The 20,719-nt window shown below is 38.2% G+C and overlaps 1 long non-coding RNA gene across 2 annotated transcripts; it reads left to right on the top strand.

The window, feature by feature from the left end:
- The first annotated feature begins 788 nt into the window (after window positions 1–788).
- On the top strand, window positions 789–19,370 carry LOC124857186. Of its 2 annotated transcripts, none has more exons than XR_007035527.1 (3): window positions 789–1,039; window positions 1,127–1,258; window positions 19,185–19,370. It is a non-coding gene; the product is annotated as an uncharacterized LOC124857186 (long non-coding RNA). The 2 variants fall into 2 exon arrangements; XR_007035526.1 differs by having other exon boundaries at window positions 1,127–2,838.
- Window positions 19,371–20,719: the final 1,349 nt, after the last annotated feature.

Genomic DNA, 20,719 nt, shown 5'->3' with positions numbered 1-20,719 from the left:
GTTAGAATCTGCAGTTATTGAAAGGAGCTGGATTAAAATCCCTCCAGGCTGGATTAATGAAGGAAGCAGCTCAGCTCTGGAGTTGCTGCAGCAACAGCAGGAAACATTTCTCCTCCACTAGACTCACAAGTGCTTCTCTGACTTGGGGGGAAAACAGTATTTTAGTATCTGTGTGATGACAATGCAAAGACCCCAACAAAAAAATCACTAGCCACCTGTGTGCTGATGTGGACTGGGAGCTTTTTGGATGAACCCACTAACCAGATTCTTACTAAAAGCTACCAACACAGTTCGGATGTCTGTGTATTTCAAATTGCACCTTTTGCTATCCATAACAAGACGTTTCTGAACACACTCTCTGCATGTTCCGTAAGCATTAAAATAGTAAAATGTAACACTGCAACAGCACCATATAAAAACAATTTATCAGGGTGGTCCTGTGGTGGCCTCTCAAATCAATTTCACTTTGGAAGTTTGACTGGCCCTGATCTACAAAACTTTTTAGAAGTATTGTTTGCAACTTTCGCTGAATTCATCCTCCACTTGCTGTCATCCTGATCACTCTTAAATATGGCACACTGTTCTTCAGGGAAACTAGAGCTATCTTTAAATGACTCCAGGGAAATCTAAATCCTGAGCATATTCCCGGATAACAGCTGATCTGAGTACAGCTAAAAGAGATAGTAGGACATGAAAGGAAAGAGATGGTAGGGTCAGGAAGAAACATGACATAAATTCACTTTATTTAAATATAGAGACAAATTAAGGAAGAGAGAGACTGCTGGTAGACAGTTGTTCCAAGGGGACTGCCCCTTAACAAGCTCCCTGGATGTAAGGGTAACTCACACCATTGATAATGAGAAGACTCAACGGAGCTCATTATGAGCTACAGCCCATCCCTGCTAACCTGCCCCATCCTGCTCCATCTGCATCTCCAAATGAAGGACAGGACGCGAGCATTGCTTCCTTCTTTGGACAGCGCATGATAATGAAGCTCCTGAGCGAGGACTTTGAGCTGATGTTTGATGCTGATGTCGTGGTGGGTAATTACTATTATTTTAGAACGCTGAACTCTTTATGGCTATCATCAAGTGCTTAGATATTTCAAGTGTGTTCCTCTTCTCAGGTGGATCATGATAAATTCATGATCCTTGCAGTGTGAAGCTCTGACAATAAAATGGACATGCTGCTAGAGGAAGCAGAGAAGCTCCTATTCAATGGCACAACTAAACAAGATTTCACTCATTATTGCAGATAAGTAAAAAAAGGAATGTTATTTTTTATTTCATAACTAGTTGTTCTATGCTTCAGCGTTTTTGTGTTATCTACAGTTCACTGTGGAAAGAAGACATTATCAAATCTAAGGCTTCTTTCCACTTATGACTTTCAAACACATTTAATTGTGTGTGCTGGATGATGTTAAGGGATCAAAGCCTTTGTTGTTAAATTTGAAGATGAAACCACTGGACTATTATTAGCTGTATGTGCACTAAATCTGTAGTGGGAGTTTTTTCCTGCCTGTCAGCAACAGCACATCAGGCAGCGTAGGATTGTTTATACCAAGGTTATCATGAGGACCCCTCCAATGCTACATGAACCCTCAGCTTTAGTTCCAGTCTGCTGATCATTTTACAACTAATGATATGCAACATGTGTATGTAACGATTATCAGCCTCTTTCAAATATATATCAATAAAATGACTTCTAGGTGAAGCATGAATCTCACCTTTCTATTGAGTTTTTAATTATTGCAATCTAAAAAGTTGAAGAGGAGGTTTATTTTTATTTTTCATGACTTTTAGGGCCTGATCTTCAAAAGGTTTGCATGTATAAAAACCGACCAAACTCGATTGCATGCGCAAAGCGGATCTACAAGCTAGTTGCAAATCGAATTGTGTGTGTAAAATGAGCGGTACAGCGGGCACAAGCTTTTTTAGCGTTTGTCTTCATGAACATGCAAAACATATGCTAACAACCCAAACGCACAAATTTAGGAGGAGGAGCAATTTATAAAATCTGAAACAGATTGCGCGTGCAGTTTTTGCATCCATATTTAGTAAGTCTGAAAGGCAGTTACAAACTAGCATGCAAAAATCTCATCGGTCATTGAGGTGAGGAGGCATTGATACATAGAAAGACGACGATTATTGCCTCCAATTCCATGACATCAAACTAATCTTTCTTATATGGCCGCTTTGCGCTCTCAAACTGTCCATGATGACAACAAGTAGCATGAGCAAAATTCTCATTTTAATAGGATGGTCAGCACCACTTTTACACCTGTTATCCATTGCACTCACAATCTTTATAGATTGTCCGCAACACGCCCACTTATTGTACGTGCAATTTTTTTTTTACACAAGCAATTTAAGGCTCCTTATTTGCAATCTTTGAAGATCAGGCTCTTATTGTTTGGAAAAAATAAACTGAAAATTAACAGTTTAATAAAGATTATGAGAAGAAATCTCACATCTGATATTTTTCAACCTCTACTTATTAGTAACGGGAAATAGTAAAGTGAGTCTAAATAACTTATACAACAAACATTTAACATGACTATGACATAACTAAGCTAGACACTACATGTGGACTCAGTTGGAAAGGGAGCTTTTTTGTTTTTACAAAAAAGCTGATTAAACAGCTGTTTGTGTAATTTACATGTTTTAGGTGGAAGATGTTTTTTGTTGGTCTAATTAGGTGTTTTCTGACTGTCATTTTAAAGAAAAGTTTGATAGAGGAAAAGATCTTAAGGTTTCGGAAGCTCACTTGAAAAGCAACGAAGAGGTCAGCACGTCACGGATACAACAGTAAATGGTGTGCTTACTTGTGTCAGACAAGGTCAGTTAATTTCTTGGACCAACATGTGTTTCTGCTCTGTGGTTCGGCCACTGTAACTCCTGTCTCAATGGACGGGCGTAAATGTCTGTCCTCCGGTTACTCCTAGTCAAGTGAGTGGACAAATTTTTCCTCTGCTTTGCCTTATGATTTTACAGATGTGAGACTCTTTCACAGGATAACAGCAGATGCACATTCTGAATTTTAATATAATAAACATTGAGTGTTCAACCTTATGGTTAATAACTGGGTTTTATTTAAAATAGAATAAGTGATAATGTTTATGACCTTGTGTTATGTCTCATGTAAGAGGCCAATATAGCTGCAGGTGGCTCTGTATAAACAAAATTATGCAACAACAGTTATAAATGTCCAAAAACCATCACATAAATGACGGACTAGCCTACTGCTTTGAGAAGAAGAAGCTGCATTTGGTATAGAATAAGAGTTCATTTTTCCTACCATAATCTACAAGTCTATTTAAAATGGGGAGGGAAGCAAAATCTCTTTAAACATAAAAAGGTCAAAGTTAAAAAAGTCAACAAAAAAGTCCAAGTTTATGGTTTGGTTCCTGCTACAAGTAATATTTACACACTAGTGATAATGAGACAGATTGTGGTGATTAAATTATGTTATCTATATTTGATCAATTTGGGCAGAAAAAAAGAAGAGAGAAAAAAGAGAAAATAATCACAGAGAAAAAAAATATTTTTCATCCAAAAAAAGTAATTCATCTGAACAAATTACACAGTTTCTGCCTAAGGTATTTTATCATGGCATCTGTGAAGTGCTGCATTAAAGATGAAGGTGCACTGCTGCAGAGACAGTGTGCAATCCAAACCAAAGCATAACTTCCATTGAAGCTGGACGTTATTGAAGTTTCATGTTAAATTGTCCACATGATATTATCTAGAGAGATATCATTACTGATGGTAAGTGACTGAATACTTTACCTGTTTGAGTTAACAAAAGGACTTTTTTATTGCCTAAAATGTCAATAATGATGAAGAGCAAGCTTGAGACATCCATTTGATTTACCCTGACACAAGGCAATGTTTTCTATTTAAAGTATCTGTCCAATTTAAGTAATTGTACAATTATAAACACAACCAGGATTATTATATATTTCAAATAAGTCTTGCATTTTATATGTTGGGTGACTAAAATAAAAAGTAAAATTTCTCCAGCTGTAGAGCAATAATGAGAACCAGAGTGGCACCCAGATCTGTACTAGTTGGCAGCACATTGCCTTCAGGGGATGTTCACACTAATCAGCCTGGTGTGGAGGTATTATCCTCATTGGTGTGCTTGAACTGCCTCATTAAACACCTCACTTGATGGTTATACCACCAACCAGAACTTTATCTTCAACCTCTCAACTTTGCCTCTGTCATATATGATCAACCAGCAGCCAGTGCTTCCAGGAGAAGGGGAGCACCGACAGAGCTGTCCACCATTTACAGAGCGATTTTGATAATATCATGATGAAAAGTAGGAGTGTTACGGCTTTAAACAGACATTTTTCATAGCAGAGATATGATCTATTTTTTTTTCTCCTGTAAATCTACACCTGATACAGTGATATATTAACCTTTCTTCTGTCAAAAGACAACTACATTTAGTCACATAAAATGTAAGATTAGCTGATTGTATGTTTGCTGACCAAAACCTCTAATAAAGCTAACTTATCCATGCATCCTCATCCCAATGGAAAACCATAAAGGTAGCAGCATGTAAATACTTTTAAACCACTAATGAGACAAGGAAACATGAGGAAATCAATATGTCTTTCAGCTTCTAAATCTTGCTTTAATTTTAAATATTTCTACATAATTATGAGCTAAGACTCATCACTAGTTCCATTAAAAAGACTATGAGAACCCATTAAATGGTTTTTAATTTATTGAGGAAAATGATATGAAGAAATATGGGAAATATAATCTTGCTAACTGCTACAAATCATTTCCAGTAATGTTTAGATTTCAAGCATAGAATGAACATTTGTCTGAGGTAAACATCTTCAAAAGTATTTCGTCCCACCCACCCGACCGCCAACCTCAAACGTGGTGTTGATGCGTGTTGTTGTAGTGTGCCTTTAAAAAGAAAAACAGGTGGGGAAGACAAATAATTTTAGATTTAAGCATGTATGCCTCTTGTGAGATATACGGTATAAATAAAAAAAATCTGAGTTCTTCTTATGATTTTAATTTGTAGTTTATTCTGTTTCTTCCTCCTTTTTGCATGCCTTTTAAATCAAATGTGTCCTTCACAGGTGTTTACTTGTTCTATACAGCTGCAGCAAAACGTTAAAGTTTTTTGCGAGAGCACTGAATACATTTCTGGACAATTTGGTAAGCATAGACAAATGAAAGCGGTTCGCCAAGAGGGAAAAGATTTTATCATCAAACATCTGCAGCAATCATTTCTCATCAACTCTGACCAGATTCCTTGTTCCTTATAAAGAGACACAACCACACAGCATGATACTGCCACCACCATGCTTAATGCTTGATATGGTGTGTTCAGCACATTCAATTTCGGATGATACACTGAGTAGAACGATGTGAAATGTTCAAAGCATGGGATGGTGCAGAACTGACAGATATCCTGTGGATAGACTACTTTGGGTGGACGGCCATGTCTTGGTAGGCTTAGCAGCTGTGTAATACTCTGATGATGAACAGGCCTCCAAGAGATTTTCAAAGCTTGTGATACTGTTTCGTAACCTAACCCTGCTTTATAACTTCTCTACATCAATGACATTTCTGATGTGTTTCTGTGTCTCAATCATGCTGTTTGTTGGTTGCACTGGACTTTAATTAGCTAAACCCAATACATATTCAAATTCAAAAATACTTTATTAATCCCAAAGGGAAATTAAATATATATATATATATATATATATATATATATATATATATATATATATATATAGAAAAACACTTGTCAGAAATGTATTTACTTAAAAATTTGAAAATTAGGCATAATTTGCTTTCTGCTTAACATTTTACAATGCTTTGTGTCAGTAAATCACAAAATGCCACTACAATATACAGGTTTGTGGTTGTAATATGACAAAATGTGGATAAGTTCAAGGTGCAAGAATATATCTCCCATGTATTCCTTAACATCAATAAAACAACACTTAATTTCCATCACTAACACTTGCTTTTGCTGTAATCTTCCTAGGCTGCAATATATATGCTGTATATGCATAGTGCATTCTTGATGTCCTTAGCTTCAAGTTTCATATTGAAAGTCTTTTCGTTGCAAAATAAAACGTCTTTTTGATTCAGTGGTTTTCAGAAGAGAGGAAACACAATGGCAGGTATAGACAAACCTTTAAAAAAATAAGTAGAGAAAAAATGGGGCTTAACCTACCAGCCCACCTCACGGATGTTGTGGGCAGTGGCTTATTTGCTTTAACAACACAGTGAATCAAGAGTCAAGTGGCTGTATTAATTTGTTGGAGTGCTGAGGGAGTGCTCAAAGTTAGGAGTGCTCCAGGAGAGGACGAGAGGGAATGAATGTCGGAGGATATTGAAAGATGGCACACTGTAGGAGTTCAGAGGTGGATAAACCTGGAAAGAAAACAGACAAGCAGACTAAAAGCAACATAAGTAGGAAGAGGACAAGTGAGATGGAAAAGAGAGGCTTCAATTCCCATAGCTCTCTGACAGGCACTCATCCCCTGAGACCTCTTATCTACAGGGGGCATCTTTGACTTGATAATCCTGCTCTTCGTCACCCGCATCACCCTGAAACCCCTTCTCTCTACACACACATGTCTATATCTACATCCCATCCCAGGAGGGTGAAGCGCTACCTGTCACAGTGCCTATACCTCCAGGCTGCTTGTAGGGCAGGATAGTGAGGGAGGCGGGGGAGGGGAAGTTGACACTGTGCCCGACTAAGAAGTCACCTCTCTGGGATATGAATCATAATGAAGGCGACGATGAAGGGGGGGGTGGAAACAAAAAGCATGCTGCCGCTGTTGCAGAATATGTGTGTTTCTGTGTATGTGAGACAGATGGGGAGTTGCAGAGTGCTGACAGGCCCTCTATGCTTCCTGGCTGCCAGATTATTTTTGGTAATTTATAACCATTGTTGCTTAAAGGAGCTTTTATTTCCAACGGTTACAGAGGCAGCAGGACTCCAACAACAGCAATGAAACTCACTCCAGCAGAGGATGTCTTGTGTGCTTCTACTTTTTGTGTGTAGTCTGTGCATTTTTGTTATGTTTTTTTTTTTTTATATCATTGTTATTATTTGAATGTAGTAGAGCAGTGGAGATAGAAATAATCTCTTTGTGAGACAGTGCAGAAATAAACAAAAGACCTAAATATCATATTGCAACGTTGGTAAAAAAAAACAAAAAAAACAAAGAAACACATTGGCTATTCAAAATATCTCCTGATCATTTGTATATTTCCAACCTTTGCTTTTCACTATATGCATCCTAAAGCTGACCTCTGTTTTTATTTACACTGATTTGTTCATCTGCAGCTAGGTCAAGAATTATTCATAACCCAGGCAGAATAATTATAATAATTTAATTTTGAAAATCATTTACTTTAAATCAAGAAGTTTGTGTAAGATTGGAAATGATGCAACCATCTCTCAAAAGATACTGAAACAATTTAAAGTCCTGCTTTTGTTTACGTTTTATTTTAAATTTTGCATGTTGTACCATATTTACATTTTTTACTATGATATTTTATATATTTATTTTATATTATATATATTTTTACTATTTTTTAAATATTTTTACTATTTTTTTTGCAGATTTATTTTTTGTGATGACTTCCAAGTCTTTGAGTTTGCCATCACCCTAATCTTTATCTGCACAGATTCTGTATCACATATAAGTGGGGACCCTGGCTGATCCTCTCCAAAACTTTCAGTCAGAAGAAACATGATAAAATAAAAAGATTTACCTAACTCTGAATAATTTTGGACTTAACTGTGCACTCCAAAGACTTCCTCCTAACATAAACTTCCTCCTGACTGGTAAGGTTTTGCTATTAATTTTATAAAACATAAAATCTTCAATAAAGATTAGTTGAGAGCAGATTCATGAAATTTAACATAAAGGCTAATTTGCTTATAAAATGTTTCTTACAAACCTATTTCAAGAACCAAAACACTAAAACCACTTGATGTTTTCACACATGATAATATGCATATATTTTTTAACCCAAATTAAGTTTTACCTCTTTGCTGTAGCCTGAAAAAAGTGATCTCTGGATACACAAAATTGAGCTGTCAGAAAGCTTTGATATGCAACGTAAACACAAGCGCTTTAAAAGGGTAAATTAATTTAATTTAATTTAAAGAGATTTAAAAAGATCAAAAAATATCCTTACATACACAGGGACAAAATCTTGTCATGATTGCACAAATCCACAGCACATATTCAACTGCATTATTATTTATTCAACTAAGATGAAGCCAAATGCAAACATTTAAGAAAAATTAAGTACACCCCAAAAACACTAGATACATGCAAGACTATGTAGAATCATAGATTTAAAGGGGGGTGTACATTGCCCTGTACTTTGCCTAGCTATGCCTGCAGAATATTGGACTTTCAGGAGCACATCCATGTATTTACACTGTTTCTGGTTAGTTGAACTGCAGAGTTTCTCTCAGACGGGTACAGCTTTCACTGTAGTCTAATACTGTAGCTAGTGATTGTTTACTGGCTTGCCCATTGTCTTTACAAAAGACAAGAAGAAAGAGGGAAAACTGTGTGAATCTTCACCAGGAATGCCAAAAAGTTTTCTAGTCATAATGGCAAACTGTGTTAGGAATTTTGCTTCACAGTAACAAAACAGCAGTAAGGCTCAGAAAGCAAAACCATCATTTTTGTGTCTGTTGTTTATACAGGTCCTTCTCAAAATATTAGCATATTGTGATAAAGTTCATTATTTTCCATAATGTCATGATGAAAATTTAACATTCATATATTTTAGATTCATTGCACACTAACTGAAATATTGCAGGTCTTTTATTGTCTTAATTCTGCATGTCATTCGGAAATCAAGGTGCCAGAGTCTGGAGGAAGACTGGGGAGAAGGAAATGCCAAAATGCCAGAAGTCCAGTGTCAAGTACCCACAGTCAGTGATGGTCTGGGGTGCCGTGTCAGCTGCTGGTGTTGGTCCAATGTGTTTTATCAAGGGCAGGGTCAATGCAGCTAGCTATCAGGAGATTTTGGAGCTCTTCATGCTTCCATCTGCTGAAAAGCTTTATGGAGATGAAGATTTCATTTTTCAGCACGACCTGGCACCTGCTCACAGTGCCAAAACCACTGGTAAATGGTGTACTGACCATGGTATCAATGTGCTCAATTGGCCTGCCAACTCTCTTGACCTGAACCCCATAGAGAATCTGTGGGATATTGTGAAGAGAACGTTGAGAGACTCAAGACCCAACACTCTGGATGAGCTAAAGGCCGCTATCGAAGCATCCTGGGCCTCCATAAGACCTCAGCAGTGCCACAGGCTGATTGCCTCCATGCCACGCCGCATGGAAGCAGTCATTCTGCAAAAGGATTCCCGACCAAGTATTGAGTGCATAACTGTACATGATTATTTGAAGGTTGACGTTTTTTGTATTAAAAACACTTTTCTTTTATTGGTCGGATGAAATATGCTAATTTTGTGAGATAGGAATTTTGGGTTTTCATGAGCTGTATGTCACAATCATCCGTATTAAGACAATAAAAGACCTGAAATATCTCAGTTAGTGCACAATGAATCTAAAATATATGAATGTTAAATTTTCATCATGACATTATGGAAAATAATGAACTATATCACAATATGCTAATATTTTGAGAAGGACCTGTAAGTGCAGAAATCTGCTACTGTTAATAAAGTCATGCATTAAAACGATCTTTGAAACAACTAGTTGATTTGCTTACAGTGTAATGTTTTGCCACAGTGTCTGCATGATTATGTTGATTTAAATGAGTTCTGTGGTGTGAAGAAGGTGACCAGCTTAAGTTTCACTGCACACTCTATGAAGGCTTAATTATATCTCTGGAGCTCAGGAACTCAGAGGTCCCTGAATTGGCAAATGTCTGTAGTTTAATTTTGATGAATAAAAGTAACTAGCATTAAGACTCTGGGCTTGACTCAAGTTCAAAAATGTCACCCAAAACGTATTACTGGAGGAAAAATCATGGGGTTAATGATAGTTGGACTCATTCACTGGCTATGATGCATGTCAGCAAACATTTCAGTGGTAATCCACCCAAAACGTTAAGATACTTTTTTGTGTTTTACTGACAAATCTGTTTCTTAAACCTCTGAGGATAATTCTTATTCTAAAAGTTTTCTCTACAACTACAGCCATTCACATTGTGGCTGTGTCAAAATCACTTCAGCTGCAAATTATATCCTGTCCTGTTCTGACAGACGTAATTAAATCCAATTATTCCACTTCTCCATTTGATTCCCATTAGTGTTCATCCCCCATTCTCCTCTCAAATTCCCATCCCGCAACAACACATTTGAATGACAATGACACAGGCATAACACCCGCAACAGGCTCCCTTCTCAGACTCAAGCTCTACTTTCTTGCCTTTCTCCTGGTTTCTCTCCTTCCCACACCTTCCCCTTTATGAAATCCATAGAAAGGAAAACAAAATGACAGGGTTTCCTATCACTGCTGTGATATCCCGAGACTACACAAGGAAATGACTATTTCCACACACAAAAGGCTCCATTACTGTCAGGTGACCTCCCGTCATTGTGTTCCTTAACCTCTGAGTTAGACACCCCAGGATCTGCGCTTCAGCATATGTGGCAGCAGGTGTGTGTGTGTGTGTGTGTGTGTGTGTGTGAGAGCTGTGTAATTGTGAAGGTACTGAAGCCCGTCATGCAGTGGTGAGGAATTTATCCTGTCATTCATCCAAATACTTTTTTTTTTACATCACATTGCTTTTGCTGTCGTGTCTCTGATGATGACAAGTCCTTATATTTTTAGAGTGTGGCATCTCAAGTTTATATACATGACATATTGGCATGTTTTTATTCCTCGGGTCATTATAGGGACAGCTCTATTAGGAGAAAAAGGGAGCTTAAGTGTGTACAAAAAACGAGCTGCAAAGGGTTGCTCTTAGAGGAGTCCATGATAATTTAGGTCCTAGGAACGATGCTGGTTAGGACCCATTCCCATGCCAAAGCTGTCTCTTGAGTAATAACGAGAACCAGATGTAGGAGGTGTATGCATTCTTGAAGGGTTTATAAAAGAAGTGACTGTGAGCATAGAACAGGGACATTTTTATATTAGGCTTCAGATCTCTCCAGATTGATGCACTGATCTGTAATTTTCATACGGGCTTGATTGAAAGCCCATATTGTATTGACATACTGTGCTTTGAAAACAAATAATAATAAATAAATATATATATATATATATATATATATATATATATATGGAAGAGCTAAAGTTATATTTATGTTAAATACATTTAGTTAAATGTAACTCAAGTCTCATTGCTTAATCCAAAACTGTATGACATGGTTTCAAAAGGTACAAACTAAATTAACTTGTCTCATTTATATTCATGCCTTCCTGCTTTTTCTGTTCTGCCGTCTGCTCCTCCTCTGCCCCCTTGGTCCAACTTTTACCACCACCATTTTTTTTATTGATACACTTTCTATTTCTGCCTCCTTTTCCTTTAATCCTGCTTTTACCTCCTCCATCACACTCTCTTCATTGTCCTCTTCCCTTATCCTTCTTTACACCACCCTCTTTCTCCACAAGCTTTTAGCTCAACCCATAAAAAAGCATTAATGCTGAACTATGCAAACTTCTTCCCACTTAGTCTTCATTGTAATTCATTGTCTTTAATGATACATACCTGCTCATTTGTTTGCAAATACAGATGATAAACACAAGCTGCCTTTGGGTGTGCAGTTTTGGAAATGATGAAACTTTCTCCTGACATTTTAGGAGGCAAAAGAGGAATAATGATGCAAGGATGATATTTGTGAAAGTAGATGCACTCGGCTTCTGCTTCAGAGCGTGTTCATTCATTTACCATAACCATGCAACAACTGAGTGACTCGAAATAGGAGTGTTGCTGCTAAGTGGAACTGAGCCGGGGAGCAGCTGGGCGAAATTCACCTGCCTCTTCCAATGTGGATCAGAAATTGCGCTCACACCAGCAACCCCTTCTCGAGCACTGGTAGAACAAATTTGGGAGAAACAGGAGGACAGAGCGTGATGTGGCCAAATAAATCACAGACAATAGATTGAACGGAGGTCAGTGATGGAAATGGGAAACGGTCACATTCTTAGAGACCTGCTGTGTTTGATGGAAAGAGTTTCATGGTCTGCTAAAGATGAAGCAAAGGCTGTAACACAATGATTTACAGGAGCCTGAAGAGTGGCATAAGCCAAAACACTTCATGGTCACCATGAAGGTAGTATCCAAGTTCACGCCATGTTTTGCCACACGGGGCATTCCATTACTTTTTTTTTGGAAAAGGAAGGTGAAGTGAAGTTGTCGTGCTATATACCCCATCTGCAAATAAGTTTTCAGAGCCACACTTGAAACAAAAGACAAACCTTGTAAATATACCACAAAATATGTAAATGATATGCTACACGTTGCAGCAACTTTTATAATGTTTAACTTGATGTACTCTGACGTGACATGTTATGGTTGATCTTCAGAAAACAACAAGAAAATTCATGGAAGCTAAATAGTGATATAAATGTCTTAGATGTTTATGTTTTAATGCACAGTTTGTGGTTAGAATAAACTGTAAACTGTCATGATTTGAAGGTGTTTGTTTTGTTTTGGGTCTTGCCTCTGATCATGACTGTTTTCCAGATGGTGTTTTAGTTCATTCCTTTAGGTTCTTACTTGTTCTGGTTATGGTGCATTTTAGTTCTGTTACACTTATCTTCCTTATGTTTTGTCTCTGTTCTCAGCCACTGCCTCCATAATCAGCTTCATTCGGTCCACCTGCTTCATGCCAATCAGTCTCCTTGTTTTCACGTGTGCCATGCTCTTTAAACACCCTTCTGTTCTGTTCACTCCTCGCTGGAGAATACTGTTTGTTCATGCCAAGCCAAGCCTGTCTATTTCCTCAACTGTTTCCGTACGGAGCCTATCTATGTTCACGCCTTCATCTGTTACATCCTACCTGCTGTGAGTTTTCCTTTGGGTTATTTATTAATTAAAACCTGTTTTTTTACTTACCTGTCTTTTTGGTCCTACACCGAGAGACACCTTCTTGACAGTTAACATAAAAAGTCAGGCATATTCCAACCAAGCATTAGCTTCTGAATTATTTGTATATATCCCTAAAACATTAAGGTTTTTTTTGGTATGAAATGTTATAGCTCGTTTGGAATAATATAACTTTCTTCTGCTGAGTGTTGTGATGTAGTCACTACAGTAGTGCTTTGCTACGGTGGCCAGGGGGTGCAAAACACTTTTACAAGTACCGAAACAAATTTACATTTCAGAAAACAAATTTACATTTCAGAAAACACTTTTACATTTCAGAAAATCAACCGGAAAGGGAATGTACCAACGCCGAGGCTGACCCGGAAGTCAGCCTCAGGAGCTGCATCCTTCGAAGGCCGTATTTGTAGACCGATTACGTTACAGCGCGGCGACGAAGGCTGTCCCAATTCATGAATCATTCCAAGCAAATGCTGCCGACAAATGTGTTTCAGGTAAACCCGACGAGGAATACACCTCCAAATGTAAGTGAATCTCAGTAAAGAAGTTAAAAGTTTGAAAGAGCTTGTTTTAGACATTTGCTTAGAAATATTTGAATATTTTCTTCAAATTAAGACAAATGTAAAATTTTAAAAAAGGCTTTATTTTTGCTCTGATATTAAGCAAGATGTTTTTTTTTTTTTGGTATTTTCATATTTGTTTTAGGTACAAAGGAGCAGACGGGCCAGTTTATTAAGCTCAGGGGTGAGAACCACCACCTTTTTACTGGAGCTAAAAACTCAGCCACCGTGGCTTGGAGGTACAATAACAACATTCTTTGCAGTCAGTTTCTGTCCAGTTTCAATAACTCCTATCTTTCTAACTTTCATAAATATCCATCCAGTGATTAACATACTACTTTTGGTTTAGGACAATTCTGGAGAAGATGGACCAACAGGGGAAGGTCACACCCTTTGCAGGCCAAAACAATATGGGACAATTTGGAAAAAAAATAATAATAATTTAGAGTATGTTCAGAAGTTCTCATGTCACACACAAATAAAAAAAAATATTTCTAAAAGTCTTGTTGGTTTCTCTGTTTAGTCAATTTAGTTTTTTTTTATTCCATCTAACTTTAGAATTGTAAGTATCCAGGGTCAGGAGAGGGAGTCAGTGAAAAGCCCACTGCTGCTACTTGGCCCTGGTTTGTCTTTATGGATGAGGTGTTGGGACAGAGGTCTTCCACAACACCTCCTGTCCTAATTGCCTCCATCCCTGAGGACACTCCATGGCCAAGAGGAGCGGTGGGCAACCAGATGGAGAAGGAAGACAGTGAGCCAGCAGGAAGGGGTCAGAAAAGAAAGAGGGACAGAGATGAGGGATTTGATCAGGGAGGACATGAGGGTACAGAGAGAAGCAGAGGAGAAGAGGGCACACAGAATGGACAGAATGTTTTCTGAAGAATGGCACCAAAATAAGATGCTACATAAGAAATATTAAGTTTTGTTCAGATTGTTTCTTAAAAGTTTTATGGTGTTCTAATAAATTTCAAAATTGTTTTTGTCACTAATGTTATTTACATTTGATCTAACAATACATCAACTTCATTTAAAGTTATAAACAGAATTTATTATGAAAAATACAAATAGCACTTTAAACAGAATGGGGGAGGAAAACATTCAAACAGATCAAGATTACAAGACAAAAGGCATAAAATAAAACGATGTACAAGTATTTACAATGGCGACAGCAGGATGAACCTGAGTGACCGGTTCCTGGAAAAACCTCTTGAACAGAACAAAGAGGCAGATTTCTTTCTGAACAGAAAGTGGCGGTGTGGCTAAATCTTTCACAAGGTCAGAGACATGGATGGGAGGCTGCAACTGAGACCTGTGGTTAGTCTTTCTGGATGGTGAGCGAAGCATCACACAGGTGGTCTGCAGATGTTTGTGATGCCTCTCTCTGCTGTCCACGGTATCGTCCATCAAGTGGGTTTAAAGGGCTGGCTGAATTGACGGCTGCCGCATCACTAAGAGGTAATCGGAAAAATGCAAAATTAGAAGATGGTGCTCACAAAATATTACAATTAGTTATACCCCTCAAAAATTAATCACATCTATAATATTATACTTGGCTGCACACAGTAGTCATGTTCTGGTGGTACCTCCTCCAGGGCGGACACCTCAGCTGAAAGCTGGTCCAGAGAGCAACGCTGACAGTCTCAGTCCCGACCTCACCCTCATCCTCTTCTACAGCCTCCTCTGGGGCCATGACATCCCCAGCACCAAGACAGATGTTGTGGAGGATGGCGCATGCTGTTATGAGCTGAAAACAATTTAAAAGATAGTGCATATATGTGTATATATTATGTATAACGTATATATAAAATGGATGTAGGTCAAAACTTAGGTGAGGTACAAAGGTGTCGTGTACCTCCAGCGCTTGCAGGAAGATGGCCCTGAATCTGGTTTTCATCATTCCAAAAACACGCTCTGGCTGTTAAAGCGCTGGGCTCCCACACCTTGTCTTGTCCTCTTGTAGGGAGTGATGAGGGGGAGTGGATATTGGAGGCATGGGTACCCTCCATCAGCAAGGACAAAATGCCCTGGAGGAGGATAAACTGTACAGTGGGCTGTGGTGGAGCACCCTAGAGTCATGCACTGACCCAGGCCAGCCCACATACGTGTCAATAAAATGGCTCTCAGAAACTGCCAGCAGGATTATGGAAGGGAGGAGTTTCCTGTTCCTGTAGCACTGACCATCAGGGCTGCTTGGACACCTGAAGCGGATATGGCAGCCGTCAATTGCACCCACAGCTTTAAGAAAAACTCTGGCGTGCCAGCCCTGCAAACTCACAGGACTCTGCCTTAAGTCCTCAGGGGTCTTTAGAAGGTAGATGACCTGGTGACGAATAGCCACCATCTCCTCTGTAACTCCATGGACGATGCGATGGACAGTAGAGCGAGGCATCCCAAACACTCTGCAGACCACTCTGTAGGATGTGCCACTTGCCAGCCAGAAAAGAAAAACCAAGGTCTCAATAGTAGCACCCATCCATGTCGCAGATCCTGGTGCAAAAGATTAAGCAGCACTGCCAGAGACTCCCTGCTCAGCTGAAAATCAGGCCTGGTGTCCTCCTGGTTGAAGAAGCGTTTCAGGACTGGTACACTCAGGTTGATCCTGCAGTAAAGGGGTCTGGTCTAGAAAAGGGAAGAATGGAGATGGAAAAACACGTTATTTTTAAGGCATGCTTCTGGATATTTTAAGTGATCAAAGCAAGTAGATACCAATACACCAAAAAGACTGCATTATTATATAATTATCTAAGAACAGCCAGAGGGGATCAAATACTTTATAATTCCCATCTATCTTAAAATTGAAAGTTGTTGTTTATATATATATAAAATATGTCAACATACATTAGCCATAAAGTTGCTATCTCTTTGTTTATTGGCTAGTTAAATCAAACATCTTTTTTACCTGAACATGATTGTCTCTGGATTGTACCTGGAATCAGAAAGTATAATGCTAACTGAATTATAAATAAACTTTTAAGACATATAGCACATTTCTTCATTAAAAATTAATATTGAAAAGCTTATTTATTCTCAATCACACTGTCCAACGATACAGTTGGATTACATAAAACTGTCCATTTATTCTGGTTAACCTTAATATCACCTGAAATGTTAAATCGATTTTCAGTAACAATTAAAATAATAACATAAACTGTTAGGAATCACTTGTGTTAAACGTTCACTGTGATGACTGCCAGCGGGAGCTTAGTGCCGATAGTCCGGTCAGATCTCTACCGGGCTAGTTCACCTCACCGCCGGTAGGGCTGGCGAGGTGAGCCGGTTACTACGGTGGGAACGGAAAACTCCGAACACGTCGGAGCACGTTTGAAATTAAGCGATGTCTTGATAAATCAAGCAGATATTTCACGTCTACATAGTTATATTCCCGCACTAAAAACATTGTAGAAGTTAATTTGTGTCACAGAAAGTGTAATTTTCCACAATTTACTCACAGCTTTTGTTGCTATGGTCCGCCATGGCTTCCCCTGCTTGACCAATCCGCTTCGACCCGCAATGAATGATGGGAAATGATGAGCCGCGAAGGATACTCACAACGCATCCTTCAAATCAGGCAAAATAAGGACACATTTGTCGGCAGCATTTGCTCGGAATGATTCATGAATTGGAACAGCCTTCGTCGCCGCGCTGCAACGTAATCGGTCTACAAATACGGCCTTCGAAGGATGCAGCTCCTGAGGCTGACTTCCGGGTCAGCCTCAGCGTTGGTAGATTCCCTTTCCGGTTGATTTTCTGAAATGTAAATTTGTTTTCTGAAATGTAAATTTGTTTTCTGAAATGTAAATTTGTTTTCTGAAATGTAAATTTGTTTTCTGAAATGTAAATTTGTTTCGGTACTTGTAAAAGTGTTTTGCACCCCCCGGCCACCGTACCCCGGTCACCGTACTTTGCACACACAGAAAACAAACAATGCAAATTTTGATCAGGTAGGCTGATAATAATGATTAGAGATGGTTTTCAGTCAGAAACCGTAAAAAAAAAAACATGCTTTCTAACTCAGATTTGAAAAATCTTTGCATTCTGCTGAGGTTTATAATAACGTGAGCCAAGTTTTGGCTGTTGATCTTTCACTTATAGAGGCTCTTTGCTCCCCTGCCCACTTCAGCTGGCCCACTGGATATAATGGTTTAACCAAATTGAACCCTAAACTTAGTCATTAGAGCAGTTTTCTCAAATAAGAAGCTAGTTTCTAAAAGTAGTGAATGCTTTTCTGACCCTCCAAACTGTTTTTGTAATTTCTTTTGCCTCCGCAAAAGTCACAGTGACTGGGTCTAAATTCAGTGTTGTTGCAAGCTCTAGTTCTCTAATGCCATAAGTTCATATTTGGTAAAAAATCAACGAATTAAACAAAATTCCCTCCACTCTCTGCCATAGTTTCATAAAAATCTTCTCCAGATTGACCACATGATGACTCCTCTCCCAGACTCTTTGGATCTGAGAAGCTGTGCCGTGCAGGTTCTGTTCCCCAGCCAAGGGTTGAAACAAGGACTGAACTGTACACACAGAACAGGCTGGTTAAAACTTTAAATCCCAGAATGCATTAACCCATTTTCAAAAAAAGCTCCCAGGAATGGTGAAGTCAGAGCTGGAATCCCTGTGACGTCAGGTTTACAAAACTTTCTTGTGGCACTTCTTTAGAGCAGCATGGGTGGACAAGTTATGTGGATGTCTGACTTCGCTGGCCAAGTTAGACTTCTTCGAAGAACCTTAGATCCCAAAGGTTAAGTACGGTCTGTTTGTGCATCTGACGACCGTAAGCCGGCTGTCTCCTTAAACTTTCTGTCAAAGATCCTCCAAGAAGAGACGGTGTCTCTAATCACATTATTACATGTTGTGAGTTGTGTTTTAAAATTATGAAAAACTATTTCAATAAATGTTTCAAACAGATAAGCAAAACAACTTTTACATCCCTCAAACATACATTAATATTTGTATTAAAGATATTTAAGTACCTGTGAAGCTTAAAGGGCTAAAGAAATATTTCCTTTGTGTTACCTGAACCGCTAATCAGGATATGACATCATCATGTCTGTCCGATCTTTTGCAATCTCGTGAGAGGCCATAAACATTCCTCGCTGCCGTTTTTTTTTTTTTGTCATCTCACCCTACGATGTCTGGTTAATAACTATTAAAAATCAATTCTCCAAAAGATTGTTCAGTTCTAATTTGGCAAAATCATACTTTTAAATAGTTTTTAAATTAAATGTTATTAATTCACCCTTCTGACTTGCACTTTGAATTGTGAACATATACAAATTCATGCTCTTAATTAGTTTTAAAACTAATTTAACCTCATTCCAAATTCCTTAAAACAAGCCTTGGTTCTTAAACAAACATATTCACACTGAACTGTGATATCATTGCATCAATTCATTGGTTATTGTTTATGCTTTTGTTCGTAGCTTATTAGTTCTTCTAATTATTCTATTTTTTTTTTTACTTATAGTGTAGTTGTATGTTAATAGTTTGTTAATTGAAGTATTTTGACTTGAAGTTGCATTATTTTTGTTGATACCTTTTATTTTGGAAAGTCGTTATTTGTGTTAATTCTTTATGTGTGCAGGTCTTGTTGTTTTGAGGACATCAGTGATCGTATTCCCTCTTTAAATGATGCTGGTGCCTCCAGCAGTCATTGAGCGAGAGGCGGGGTACACCTTGGACAGATCACCAGTCCATGGCAGGGACACACATTTGTACCTAAGGGCAATTTTAACTTTGAATTGTTTAATTAAAAAACTTCATGATATAATAAACAGAGTTTCAGTCTCGGATTATTTGTTGGAAACAAATACAGTAATGTAAAAAATAAATCAAATGTATTTTCAAACCACACTTATAGTCTTGAGTACCTACACTACTGTGGAATGTAAAGGGGATTTTTTTAACATGTTTGAATTTTCAGATGTCCCTTTCTGTATTGTAAAACACTCCGGTGTATTTGTATTATCTCATTGCATCTTGAAACATTATTTCAAAGTTGGATAATTGTATGAAATGTATGACATTTTGCTGCAATAGGTATGTCATTAGACATACACACTGGCTATCCTGCCACATTTTACAAAAATATCCTGATTTATTTAAACATTTCTCCAACTCCATCCCTCCATTATAAAAACAGAACGCTTTGTGGCTGAGTCCACTGAGTCTCTCTGTGCAGTGAGCCTTTGGCTCGCATGGAGGCAGTGCTGTGTCAGTATGTTGACGTCTTCCACACGCTGAACACAAACAGTCAGTGAATTATTGCAAATAGCCCAATTTCCAAATACTGATGCCAGATTCGAGAGAAAATGGGATAGATGGTGACTCGTTTAGCAACTGTTCAGTTCAGTAGATGTTTGGAAAGGCCACAGACAGAAGCAGATCGAAAACCAATAAGACAGAAATGTGTTCAAAGGGATATTGCATACAACAAAATGCCAAGAAAAACACTTTGCCTAGTCAGTCATTGACGGAATTAGAAAATGCTGCACAAAAAGAAACACTGATTACAAGAACATGCGGAACAACAAGAAAGCACTGTCCTTTCAGTTTGGTCACTTCTGAAGTTGGAGTGATCAGCACTCAGCAGCTGAGACTGCTCCTGAGAGATAGATGTGGAGCCACACTGACTTCTACTTTCTACATTAGCGATACATAGTGAAGCTAGAATGTATAGAATTGCGTAGCAAAAAAAAATTGTGAAATAACTAAAAACATGTTTTTATGTTTTAGATATTTCTATATATCCGCCCTTTTCCCAGAAAATTACATTTTGTATAGTTTAAACTAATGGCCCACATCACGCACAGACACTTACAGTAACTGTAGGCACTGGGATGTGTTTGTGTTTTAAAATGTGTTCAAAGAGCCACATTTAGAATTTCTGGAAACTAAGAACTTCAAGTGAATTACGTGCAATATTCTCATATTCTCTAAAATGAAATAATGGCCTCAGTAAGCTTGTTATGGTCCTTTTTGCACAGGGGTAAAGGTCTATTCTAAAAGGCTTTTTATGACAGCATCATTCCAAAAACGGCATATTTTAAACAAAAGGGGACCAAGGTGCTGCCAGCACCCACAGTCTGGGAAAAAAAAAAAAGTTCTTTATTTCTGTAA

Source organism: Girardinichthys multiradiatus, chromosome 20 (assembly GCF_021462225.1).
Source record: "Girardinichthys multiradiatus isolate DD_20200921_A chromosome 20, DD_fGirMul_XY1, whole genome shotgun sequence".
Lineage (NCBI taxonomy): Eukaryota > Metazoa > Chordata > Actinopteri > Cyprinodontiformes > Goodeidae > Girardinichthys > Girardinichthys multiradiatus.
Note: the sequence above shows the minus strand (reverse complement) of the source record. Positions and strands in the feature narration are given on the sequence as shown.